The sequence below is a fragment of the Aquila chrysaetos genome, chromosome 20, assembly GCF_900496995.4.
Source record: "Aquila chrysaetos chrysaetos chromosome 20, bAquChr1.4, whole genome shotgun sequence".
Lineage (NCBI taxonomy): Eukaryota > Metazoa > Chordata > Aves > Accipitriformes > Accipitridae > Aquila > Aquila chrysaetos.
The window spans coordinates 14,886,655-14,899,406 of NC_044023.1; the positions used below are offsets into that span (position 1 = coordinate 14,886,655).

Here is a 12,752-nt window from a genome sequence, read left to right on the forward strand (position 1 = left end):
TATTAGCAAAATGCTATGGGAGTGCTGTTCATTACCTCTCACTAGGATATATGTAGCTGGGAACACCCCCATTTACCACTCTCACTGCGGAAGTCCATTAAGAAGATTCTTGCTCTTATGCAGCATATTCAGCTGTTGTACAGTATTACAGTGTGCAGGTATGCTGTAGCTTTAGTGACAGGCAGGATTAATGGCACAGATTATCCATGACTGGTGGCTAAAAAGGTGAAAGAAAGGCTGAGTGCATCTAATGGGCTGGGTCATTGCTACAGGAAGCGGTACATGGCTATGTAAAAAAGCTGGATGTGACATGACTGCATCATCTCCCACTTTCTTCCTTGGGCTGTTTTGCCCTTTCCAGTCAGGTCTAGCGTATCCTACTCAATAGCCCTATTGATTTTTTTTTTATTATTTTTTCCTTTTCTGGTGTAATAACTTGCACAGTAAGGCACAACGCAGCCTGAACAGGGGTCTGTGTGACCCGAGTAGGGCATCACACGCAGCCCTGCCTGTGAACGGAGAACGTGTGCAGTGGGCTGAGTGGTGATGGAAAGTGGTGGGGCAGGGGGAGAAGGGACACTAGGGAAATGGAAGACTGGAGAAAGGAAATCGAAGAAAGATGTGTGTGTCAGCTGAACTGCTGAAGCCAAACCAAGCACTAAGCTGGGCAATGGGCCAGCGCATGGCTTATCCATGCCTCCGTGTCAGTATTAGAGTATTTTTGCAGAGAAAAGACCAAACTCTCAGGTGAAACTTCATATTATCGGAGATGAAGTTAGGCAAAGCACCATAATGCTGGAGAGTTCTGCAAATTGTCCAGCAGCAATTTCCGCTGCTGTGCAGGATTATTCAGGTATCATCTGGCCCAATGGCTCAGTAATGAGTAGAAGAGCTTTCAATGGTGAAGAAGGACTTTGAACACCTTTCCTGTCCCCATGAAAGATGGACCAGTCTCAGAGGGGAGAGTGGGTGGGAGCTGCTCATGGTGTGTGGTCATACCCTGACTGTGAGGACAGGTTACCCAGCACCCATCATTGCAACTTGATTTCCCACATCAGAAGAACAATGAACTTTCCTGTTTCGATCTATGCAGACTTGTCCTTCCTAAGTGCATGCCGAGTGTGGGCTTATTTGATGTTTCTGCCTGGGACCCCAGTATTTACCTAATATCTGTCAGTCCCCCTTATCCCACTTTTTCCCTTCTGCCTCTTAAGCTCCTTTCCTGGCCTCCTATCAGTCACCTGGTTGAGTGACAAGGACTCAATTGCTACTGCTAGGGATTACCAAATGTCCTCTGTAATACAGGTTTCACTGCACAGCTTCAGTCCAATCTTGCCAAAAGCTAATGCGATAGTCTTCTCCTGGAAATAACCAATGGCTGGACGTTCAGAGAAGTGCCCGTTGCAGATAAGCTACAGTGCGCCCAGGCTTGCTTGCTGTGAGTGTGGGTGGGTGCAGATTGAAGCCTGCCCAGCTGTTCCAGGACTGTTGCAGCTCCAGATGGGCCAAAGACACCAAACTGCAGCGTTGCACAGCCTTGTCCTGCTGTAGTGCCCGGACAGCCCCTGGCAGCACACAGCTCCCTTGCCCTGCATCCATATTGCCATGTTCCCGGTTCTTCCCACTGCGCTGAGACCAACTCCAGCTTAGAGAGGTTACTCAAGAGAATTTCACAGTCAGACAAGTAGAAAAGAGCTGTGCTGAAAAAGGAGTCCTTTCTAAGGTTAGTGGAGCAGTGGGATGACAAACCGATTTAAAACATAGGTCATCCGTCTAGAGGCCACGTTGTTCTTCCCTTCTCTCCCTCTGTTCCCCACTCCCTCCACACTGTGTCTTTTGTCCCTCCTCAGGTCTCACCAAATTTCTCTGCAGTTGATGGAATTTCTGTTGTGTTGTCTAATATTTTCCTTCCTTATGTAAATGCCCCTATTCAGTGCCAGAAGACCCATTTCGCACCAAACCTGGGACCAGCGCACGGAAGACTATCTCGCTCTTAATCCTGCATGGAAGTTCATGTTCATGGGCTGAGATGTGCAGGGATTTCTGCAAAATCTCCCTCTTCCCCACAGCAGCTCTTGCTGGTTTTCTTGCAGCTTTTCTAGCATGCCTGGCAGGGTAAGAAACCAGTTACTTGGCTTAAGCTGTAAGCATGACAGGCAGGCTGCAGCACAGTTTTTCATTTGATTTTTCTGAGAAGTTCTCTGGTTTGGGGAGATCAGCATTGCTTCATTAACTGCTCTTCTGCTCCTGCCGGGAAGAGTGGGGAACTGTTGTATTTGCACATTAGAAAAAGCCAATGAAAAAATGGCTATGTGTGCTTTCCATTCAGCTTTCTCTTTGAGACTTTTTGAGGATTTGTTGAGCCCTTGTTCCATGGAATATAGTTTTCTCCAGGAAAATTTTGCCATTGCTAAATAAGCCATTCCATGAAATAGAGAAAAAAACGTTGCTAGGCTGTGATCTTCTCCTGCCCCTCCCCTAGGCAGAAAGTGACTGCGAGGTTAATGTACAGATGAGAGGCGTACGTTCTCCACCCCCATTTGGTGGTGCTGACCATGTCGGAGAAGGGAAAGACCATCTCTGTTATCCTCTTTTTGGAAGGGGCTGATTCTACCCAGCTATTCTTTACAAGGACTGAGCTGGGAGAATCCCTTACTCCCTCTTGTCTTGTTACACACATGCGAGAGCAGAATCTGACATCAAAATTAGCACTTAAAATCCATTATTTAAAGAAGTATGCACTTCCATATTTATGTGATGGGTGTTTTACTACTGGAGCACTTTAGTAAGTCATACATATTATGCTATATTTATCTGCAGTGTCTTATTTAGACTCAAAAGGTGAGATTCACCTAACCTCGTGTAGCTGTGTTCATCTTAGTTTGGACACGTGCAGCTTCTAGTACAGTCAGTGGAAGGAAACTGGTACTTTACAGGTGTCATTCACTGTCCACAAATAGATGTGAAATGAACCCTAAAAGCCTCTGTTTCTCCCCATTGATCACAAAGGATGTTTTGTGTGCCAGACCTCAATGGGTCAAGTCTGCAGTAAGGTGTGTACCATCCCACACCTAAGGCTTCTGCAGAGCTCCGGGGAAGAAAGGGCCCTGATGAACACAGGAAGAGAAAACTTAAGTTCAAGATATGAAAACTTTTGTGTGTGCGCTTTCATAGTTACCATTTCATGTAACAGGTAACTTTAAGATCTGTGTTACTGCAGCCAGAGATCAGTAGTTAAGTTTACAGAGTGGGAATTGCTAACCCTGGAAACAGCGATTAAAATAAGGCTTGGAGCGCAGGTTGGATGATCTGTGGGATGGGAGAAAGCCTAATGTGATGTTGTGGCTGGAAGTTACAGAGCAGATAGTTGTACATATTAACACGACTCTCAGGAAGATGCTGCTGCCCTAGTATCTGGTACTGGGTGCGACTATGTCCTGAGCTCGGGAAGCGTGCTAAGAACTGGACTAGCCTTAGAGGACTGTGAGAAAGCTCAGGGCCTGTTTCATACCCACTTAATTGAGAAAGTCTGGAAGATCACAGCCCTGGTGATGAAAACTCAGTCACCATCTGTAAGTGCTTGTACGGGGAGCAAGGGCTTGCCAAATTGCCCTTCATCCTAGCAGAAGGGAAGGCCAGCAGTGAGTGGAGTATGGAACTGCACAAATCGGTGGTGGAAAGAAGCAAGGGTTTCAGTGGGAGCTGGCCCCTGGTACAGCACACCACGGTGATGCCGGCTTCTGCTTTGCTGCCAATTTTATGATCAGGATGGGATGTTTTTCTGACAGAGCTGCTGTAGTTCAAAGAGGGATTAATTCAGGGAAGTTTGTGCTGTGCAGTAGGTCAATATAGCTGATCACGACAGACTCTATGGGAAAGAAGACTGTGTCTCCATAAATCACAGCCGTGGTTTTGTCCAAATGGTTTGGAAGCAGGTTCTTGTTTACTAATCTGTAAAGTCTTTAAGCAGAAATTTAAATTTTCTTTCTGGAAGCTCTTTAAAATTGATTCCCACAGTAAACCCAGCTTCAGGAAATCCAGGACAATGCCAGTTAATTAATTAAGGCGATTAACAAGTAAACTGGTGCTTCCTTTTACTGTGGGCGAGCAGTTGGCATTTTAGGAAACTTTGCCTCATAATAATAGTAATACTTCTTGGGGCTGTCACACTGTCCTCCCCCACCTCCGCCCTTTCCCAATTATAATTCTCTTCTTTTGATCTTGGAAATGTTTTTTTTTTTTTTTTTTTTTTATCTAAAATATGCTGCTTGGAGATGACATTTTATGAAATGTTCGTTTTAATTATGCAGGGATGGTTATCACTGCAGGGATGTTGGCACTGGCTTTCAATGCAAAATCCTTCTTTTCTGCTGATTATATCTAGGAAAGCTCTCCGAGCCTTAGGCACCTGAAAATTGTAATGCATCATTGTTCACTACTGTGAACGGCAGGGAACAGAAATTAAAGCAGAAGTGGGAGGACAATGGTGGTGGCATCTAAATCAGCAGTATGTGAGGACAGCGGGGAGGCTGGCATGCAGGTGTGCTGCTCCTGGCCCCCAGTGCGGGACTGTGACCGTGGCCGTGCCCTTTGTGGATGCTGAGGGACCAGGGTGATGGTAGTGCCCACCCAGGCTGGCCAGAGCCACGTGTCCTACCTCCTTTCTTGGCTGCTAAAAGTGATCGCGGAGAGGAGTCATGAAGGTTTTACAGCTGAAGGAGCACGGACACCAGCCAGTGGACTAACCGCTACAGCCCATGGCTGTTCATGGCATGGGTCTTGTTGGCTGGCCAAGCCTTCAATCTCACGTCTACCAAAGCCTCGGGGGGGGAACAGCGGGTCCCTGCACAGCTGTGGTGCACGTCCCTGCTCCCCCAGACCTGTGCGCGGATGGCAGGGCTCCATCCCATTTGGTGTTGGCACCAACCACACCGATACACCCCGGTAGAGATTTGCCTTGCTGGCAGCAGGTTGATAAAGACGAGAGCTGATGCCGGCTAATGGAGTTACTCTCTCAGGTCTAGCAATAGAGGCTCTCTGTTCAGAAGACCCGCATATGACAGTGGTGTTTGCTTTGGGCCAGGCTGCTCCCTCCTGCATATCCAATACTTCTTGAGGCTTTTATCTGTCTCACTGGAACTGCCTGAACAATAAAGTGCTCCTTGATACAGGTAGGGGTGGTGTAATCTAAGGACACAGTAATAACACTCCTCAGCTTTAGTGCTTTCATGAGGAGACATGAAAAAGCTGTAACAAAAGAGGCTGGAGCTGTTTTTCATGTACTGTGCCCAGGGGCAGACACGCGGTGAGACCTGCCCTGGGGCAGAGGTAGGCAGCTGCAGCTTTCACCCGTCCCGCTGGATGCAGAACATGAACTGCAGTCACTCCTTGGCACAACTGTACAGCAACGCTGTCGCAGCTTTCAGAGATTCCCCGTGTCTTCAAATGAACTTTCTTTGTGTCATTCCCTGGGTTTAAATTTGGCCCAGGGTACCTACATTAACATTTCTGCTTTTATGCCTACCTGTATGGGCTGTCTAACGAATCCCGCGGCCATAAGGCGCTCTCGCTACATGTATTGCAATATGGTCTCGCAGTGAACTAAGGTTTGAACTTTATGCTGAACAAACATGTGACTAATGGCAGGTCCTTCCCTAAGGACCTTACATTAAATAGATTCCTCTTCAGATTGTTAAAACTTCTGGTTTGCCGCTTAGGTGAAGATAGAGCTGAGTAAATTGTAGATATTTTGGATCAGTAGTAAAAGTGAAAAATTGGCTGGGTGGAATGAGCAGTCATAGTTCTGTGGCCAAAAAAGAAATACTCTCTACTCTGAAAAAGTACTTAGTTTAGTCCTCTGTTCTTTGATTTTTAAAACTGTCCTGTCTTTTAAAAACTGAGCTCAATATTTAATTTCAAAATGGCATTTTAGAAAGTAATGGTGTTGACAGTTTGTTTCCTTTTCGGGGCTAGAGGAAAGGGAAGGGAGTGACAGAAACAACTCGTTACAAGTCAATTTGGTCCTTTCATTTCTGCTTTTCAAGAAATTTCATATTCAGAAAAATTAATAGATCTTCACTGAAATAAGAATATAAAATGAGGCTTGTCTGTCTGATGCCACCCAGCTGTTCTACTACCATGGAAAAGAAACAATGAATTTCGTTCATAAATGCAAAAAGTGAATGTAAGAGCTGGGTATAAGCCACTGCTGTTGCATTAGGCAACACAGGCAAACTCAGCTATTAACTGAGCTAAAACTGCACTAAAGAAAATGATCATTAGAAGATTAGCTGAGACTTTTTTATTATTAACACTTGGAACTAGTTTTCATTAAAAGACTCCAAACATCTTTAAAAAATGAAGCGTGTTATCACTTGGAGAAGAACGCTTAGAAGTAGAAAGATCAACTTTAAAACTTTTTTGTCTTAACACAGAAGCACACTTTAAAGAAACAAAACCCCACTCAATTTCTTGTGCGATAGGATGTTTGGTCTAATTTGATATATTCAAAGAGTGGGAGGGAGGCGGGTAGTGAAGAAGCTGCATGTGGACCTGAAAGAAATGGATGCGGAGAAGCAGGAGGCGAGAAGCTTGCGGGGCTGCTGCAGGCTGGCGGCTGCCCCTGGGCAGAGCGCGGTGCTGTGCCGCGGCGCGGTGCTGTGCCGTGGCGCGCAGCCGGGCCCCGTCCCGGCTCCCACCCAGCCGTCCCCTGTCCTGTTGCCTCCCTGTGCCTCGCCCTTCGCGCTGCTGTACCTTGCAGAAGAAATAGCTTTGCAAAAAGGTCCAGTACGGTAGAGCGCGGCTCCCCAGGTCTGAGCGTGAAGGGCAGCGGGGGAGGATGCCTCTGGCCCGAGCGGAGGATTATAGGATCCTTTTGTGCTTTCAGGGCAGCATAAGGGGCTCGCGTGGGAGGAAGAGCTGTTGCAGTTCGGGGCCTCGTCCCGAAGCCTGCTGCAGTCGGTGGGAGTCTGCAGAAGAAGAGCGTAGCTGCCCAACAGCCCTTTCTGCACGCAGTGTGCCCTTTCCTGCAGTTCCACAGCTCACGCACCTCTGGTTTGTTATAAAATTGAAAAGAACTATTAGCTAACTACCTAGAAAACTAATTAACCTATTGTAGCACAAATCCTGGCTTTACTGTTAATCTCATTCAAGGAGTCCTTCTGTCCTGGTTCGTCCCGGAGCTTAACGCAGGGAGCAGCGTGAGCTGGAAGTGTTCCGCACCTTTGAAAAAGAGACCACATGCAGGTAGCCTGCATTAAAGGACGCTGGAAAATAATCCCCTGGCACATTAGCTCATGGATGTGTATGTTGGCAGAGATCAAGTCAGCGATTCATGCTGAGCATCTGAGGTCACAACAAAACCCAAGTTCTGTAAAATAATGCTGGCTTTTTTTAATCCATATTTATTTCCTGCTTTCAGGCACTTTCGTAGGTATCGATCTGATCAATGTGAGTAACTTTTTTGACAAACAGGCTTCTTAAAATGCCTTAAAAGCTTCATTATTAGGATAATGGAACCAAAGTTAAAAACAAATCAAACAATGCACGTGTAAAAGGTTTCCCCCAGACAGCTTGAAAATAAATTGAAAACAAATTCAATTAAAATAACAATCAACCTTTTTGTTCCTTCAGTGGTATGATTTCTCTGAGGCAGGTACACGATAAGAGATTTCTTTGAAATGCTTGGGATAGCACACCCATAGGCAGAGCTATGACAGATCAAAGCAGTATTTTTCCTAAAGAACAGCCTGTTACTATTAAGTTTCTACTTTAAGGTCTGAAATGTGTCTTTTTTCTTTTTTTTTTCTTTTCTTTCTTTCTTTTTTTTTTTTTTTTTTCAATCCCAGATGCTTTTGCAGCTGTTACTGTTCTTTCCTCATGCCGTTTACCTCACTAAGCCAGGCCCTAGATCTTGACCCAAAGGAAACGTCTTATTAAAATTTCTTTTTACACATAGCATTGTTCTCTCCCTCTTCTATATAACCGGTAGTTTTCTATTTCTCTGCTTACTCTGATACCTTTATGCCTGAAATTTCTTTATGCCATTAATCTTTTACACCCCCAGCTTGGAGCCGCGCGGGGAAGCGGCGCAGTCAGAGGCCGCTCTGCGCAACGGGGGCTGGTCCTGCCTGGCCGAGGAGCGGTGTGCCAGAAGCACTGGGGCACTGAAACAAGCTGCCAGCTCCCTTCGTGGTCCCCTTGAGGATGTTTTGCTGTTATGAATAGAATTACAGATGGGTTGAGGATTTACTTCTCCGTTGTTTGGTATCGTGCTGGCGGCCCTACATCTGCAGCATTGTGTGCGAAGGTAAAAGTAATGAAGGCAGCTACTGATGAGCTGTTGTTTGCAAATGATTGTGCTGTATCGGCTCATAGTGGTAAGGACATCCAGTTACTTACTGAGTGTTTTGTATATGCTACAAAGCACCTCAGCCTTGCAGCCACTCTGAAAAAGACACATTTTCTGCTTTAACCAAGATCTGGCACTGCAAGAACAATCCTTGTATTTATCCATTGATTAGGTGCCTCTCAGGGTTGCCTGTGCAGTGTGCTCTTGTGAAATAGGAGCCTCTCAGCCGGGCTAGCGACGCTTTGGGTAAATTACAGTGCTATCTACGTAGAGCACATGATGTTGTTTGCAGGAGAAACTTGCTGGTTTTGTTCACGCTTTTTGTTGCAAATTTGCTCGATGGCTACTCTTGTCTGCCAAAGTACCTTTTAGTCTTGCAGAAGTTGATGGGCTTTCTGTTTTGAAGATCCACTAAAATGAGGTATGAAATACTCCCCTGTCATCTAGTGTGTGTCGTGTTCCCAGGCCTGTAACTGGAATTGGTTTGGATGGGTACTGTGCATGAGGTGAGTATTCGGTTCCCTGTATTGTCAATGCACTGGTAGGTAGGTATGGACCTATTACACCCTTTTAGCAGAAGCAAACAGAGGATTAGAGGGCTCAAGGCCCGTATCTTCATCCCCTTGCTCGTGTAGAATGATAGCGTGCTCCAAGTGTACCGTGTCAGACGTGGCTAGGAAGGTGCTATTTGGGACAGTCTCAGGTGCGAAGGCAGAGCTCTTGGTAGCTTCGTGAAAGCTAGGCAAGAAGCTGGTGTTGCAGTACTGATTTCATCATGCATTTTTTCTTCTTCAGGAATGGTGTTTCACCTGGTGGCTCTGTGTAGTGGCTGGGTTTGGAGCTACTTCTTGTTTGGTTTGAAACGATGGTGTCGCCTAAGTGTGGCTGTGGTCAAAGGGAGAGTTTGTCTTGTTCTGAATGCAAAGCGTGTTCCTTGTTATTCCAGGCACTGTCACTTCCACAATCACAGACTGTCTTTTGAGTCATCAGAATTGATTTTCATGCCCCACTAATTACTGCCATGTCTGTTCTTTGGAAACCATGGGCAGTAAAGGCATAGTTCATGGGCATTGAACTAGTATAGTTTATTCTGAGATGAGTTAATATCTGGAAGGGTATTTGATGTTAAACTGCTGGAGAGGTCTCGCAAGGTTTCTTTCTGCTCTGGAAAACAATACGCTTACAGTTACCATTCTGCAATTTTTCTGTTTGCTTTTCTCTTCACTACATGATCCAGTCAAACTGCAAATCAGCTGGCATCATTTGCATTTTATACAAGCTCTGTGTTTTACTGGTTTTATTAAGGATTCCCAATAAAATGGTATTTTTAAGATAATTTTGAAGATGTTTCCTTTCCGTCAACTATTGTCAGCTGGCCTGCCAGATTAAAAATAGGAATTTGGGCTGGTGATGGATTTAGAGCTGTGCTTGGATACATCGAAGAAGAGCCAGAATATGACATTGGCAGGGTTAAAAGAGGTCAGTGTGCTGCATTCTTCTGTAAAAGGAGCCACATCTGCAGGATATTCTAAGCCGGGAGTACGTGGTTACCAGAACAAGTTCTGGTAATAGGAAGATCTTGGGAATTAAACTGGTTGTACTGGATAAGAATCCAATGAGGATATTGTGTGGGTTAGATATGTGGTGTTAACATCTGTTTCACAGCAGCAAGGCAAAGGGAAACAAGACAATTCTTGGGATTATTTCTCTTCCAAGCAAATATGATCTTTAGTAAGGCTTTATTTACAAGCTTTCTGGAACATTGTGCTACTTTTAGCAATTACCAGGCCTTGCTTTTTGAACATGCAGAACACAAGTTTATATGAAATCGATGGGAGCTACAGGTTTTGAGCACCTGTGATTAAGAGATAAACCAAGGCAAGCCAGCTCTTAACAAGCTCTTCTTGCTGGATAACCCAAATCTTTGGACAAGTTTGAAAGCTGAACCTGAATCTAAATTTTACAAATAACCTTTACTTTTTCAAGTGGCTGAACCAATGTTCCAGGTCCTGCAAGCACTGGCTCTGAATATTATAGCTTGACCCCATCTATGATGATATAAAAGAATCAGTTTATCTCTCTACAGAGTATAGTCATTCCTGGGTAAAATGGATGGAAGCTCTTTTTAGCAGCATAAAGTACAATTTTAGGTAGGAGAGCAAATGATTTTACAGCCTACTCTGAAAGTAATTAACAGAAACAGGGTGTAAACACTGGCTTCTATGCTCTCTGAAGTAAACAAAATAAGAATTTATGCTATTGACCTTGTTAAGTAACTAACATTTTTCCTCCTCTGCAATAGCTTTTGCTTTCTCCCACAGTTCAAACCCCCCTGAGCCTGAGGCCGAGTGCTACACCGAAATGTTCAATCCTGCATTTGAATAAGCTGAATAAATCCAGCCATACTGCTAAACATATGGTAAGTAATAGCATCATTAACAATAGCATAGTGCACGTTTGACAACTGAAGGGATTTGGCTGCTTTGTGCCAGGGGAGCGACAGCAGAGGAGCAGTCCTGGCTGCTCCTGCCAGGCTGGCCTGTCTTTCACCCTTCCTTCGCCCCTGCCTTGACCTTCTTGAAAATTTGAAAGGCTGCCCATCTTTCTACCTGTGACTTGGGCTCCTATCTTATGCTGTCAGCTCCGGGGCTATGTAACACCATCTCTGTGAGACTGTTTCACCTTTAAAGGCTGCTCTTTCTTCTGCTTGGGGCAACTGCACGGGTGGGCATGAGCGCGTAGAGAGGAACGAATGCCCTTGGCATCTGGTTAGGGCGATTGCTCTGGGGTATGCCTGTGTCCCGAGTGTGTCTTTCCATGGCTGAACACTTCTCGTGGCATTTAAAGGAGGCTGTGTGACACACCGGGGATGCCCACGATGTCCCAGCTACTGCAGCATGGTCAGGAGCACAGAGAGCTGGCACGTGGTGTGTTTGCCGCTCCGAAACTAAGAGACCAGCAGACTGGGGCACGTGGAGTTAGTTGGGGGAGTGCTGTATGTAATTTTGAACTTGTTCAGAGGAAAGCACACCACTTGCTTTCCGTACCCTACTCTCCCTAACACAGAGGTCGTTGTTGCAGTCCAGCCCCAGAGGACGTGCGCAAGATCCTGCCCCTCCTCGGCCAGAAGTGCTCCTGGTGCCACGCTGCCGCAGGATGCGGCCGCACTCAAGGGTCCTTAGGGTGCCTTGGCCCGCAGCACCTCGTTCCTCAGATGCCAGCATGGGTTGGCAGCCACTCTTTGGTTGGCTTCTTGCTGCTCCTGCTGCAGTCATTGGCACTGCCTCGTAACCCCAGTCCCCTGCCTTGCCTGCTGCCCTTCTTTCCTGCCCTGCACCATCTTTGCTTCCCCTCCCAGCTGTCCTTGACTTGCTGTCCCTCCTTTCCCCCTCTCTCCTTACAAGATTTGAAATCTATAAACCCAGCAAACCTAGCTCCTGCCCATCTCAGAGCTGGAAACACCAGGAGTTATCCCAGTTCTCCCAGAAAGACCAGACCTTTGCCTTCTGCACCTCAAAGGGCAGTTACCATGAGCAAATCTCACTCCCTGTCACCCTGGGGCCTCAGCAGCAGGATGCCTCCTGCACTCTGATTTGTTTCAGAAATGGATTTATTTTGCATCTCCCTGTTGTTGCTGGTCTGGTGCCTCATGAAAACACCCACAGCCAAATGAAACTTTTCCCATTTTGATAGCCAGCTTTGCAAATTCTTTTAGACTCTTACCCACGGAAACAGCAGATGGCTTCTGACCAAAAAGTCACTCCATCAATATAATGCTTAATGCTAGGGGATAAGTATTAAGACTGCTGCTTTACTATGCATCCTGGATACATAAAAACAGTTCACTTCATCATCTCTGAGCTCCCTTCGCTTGCCACCTGTTATTCTCCTCCTGTGGATCAGTGAGCTCCCACATAATCTCTGTTTCTGCGGCGGTGTGACGGGCAGTGCTCATGCTGCTCGCCTGCAGCCTGAGCTGGCTGAAGGTGAGCAGCAGAGGCTTCTGCAAATGCTTCCAGCTGCAAGAGGTTCTCCTCAACAATTTTTCTGGCAATATTCATATCCAAAACTTCTGGGTTTAAAACCATTCATGAGCATTACAGATAGGTCGCCAGGTCATACTATCCCTCCATTTAAATATTGTCCTCAACCTCTGCTAGCTACTGGGTTAATAAAAACACCTCCATAAATGAATTTCTTTTGTTTCTTTATTTTCAGCAGGAACATTTTTTACATAAATGAACATTGCCCTGCAGGATTTGCAATCCAGATGTTACCGCTTTATGTTAATGAAAAAGGACCCTGAAGTAAATTGACTATAAGGTAATGATATGTTAAAAAGTAAAAACAAAGCCAGGAAGTCGGTTCCTATATTTTGCACTGGCTGAGCTCTTAGAGGTGC

At 45.8% G+C, this 12,752-nt stretch overlaps 1 long non-coding RNA gene across 8 annotated transcripts in view; it reads left to right on the forward strand.

Annotated features, from left to right (window-relative positions):
- Window positions 1-12,752, forward strand: part of LOC115353659 — a 73,714-nt gene that overhangs the window by 41,562 nt on the left and 19,400 nt on the right. For 6 of the 8 annotated variants that reach the window (XR_003927651.1, XR_005930941.1, XR_005930938.1 and 3 more), the window contains exons 1-3: window positions 164-1,723; window positions 10,672-10,769; window positions 12,569-12,673. This is a non-coding gene — a long non-coding RNA (uncharacterized LOC115353659). Of the gene's footprint in view, window positions 1-163; window positions 1,724-8,065; window positions 8,309-10,671; window positions 10,770-12,568; window positions 12,674-12,752 lie in introns of those variants that run through there. The other 2 variants (XR_005930939.1, XR_005930940.1) reach the window with 2 other exon arrangements.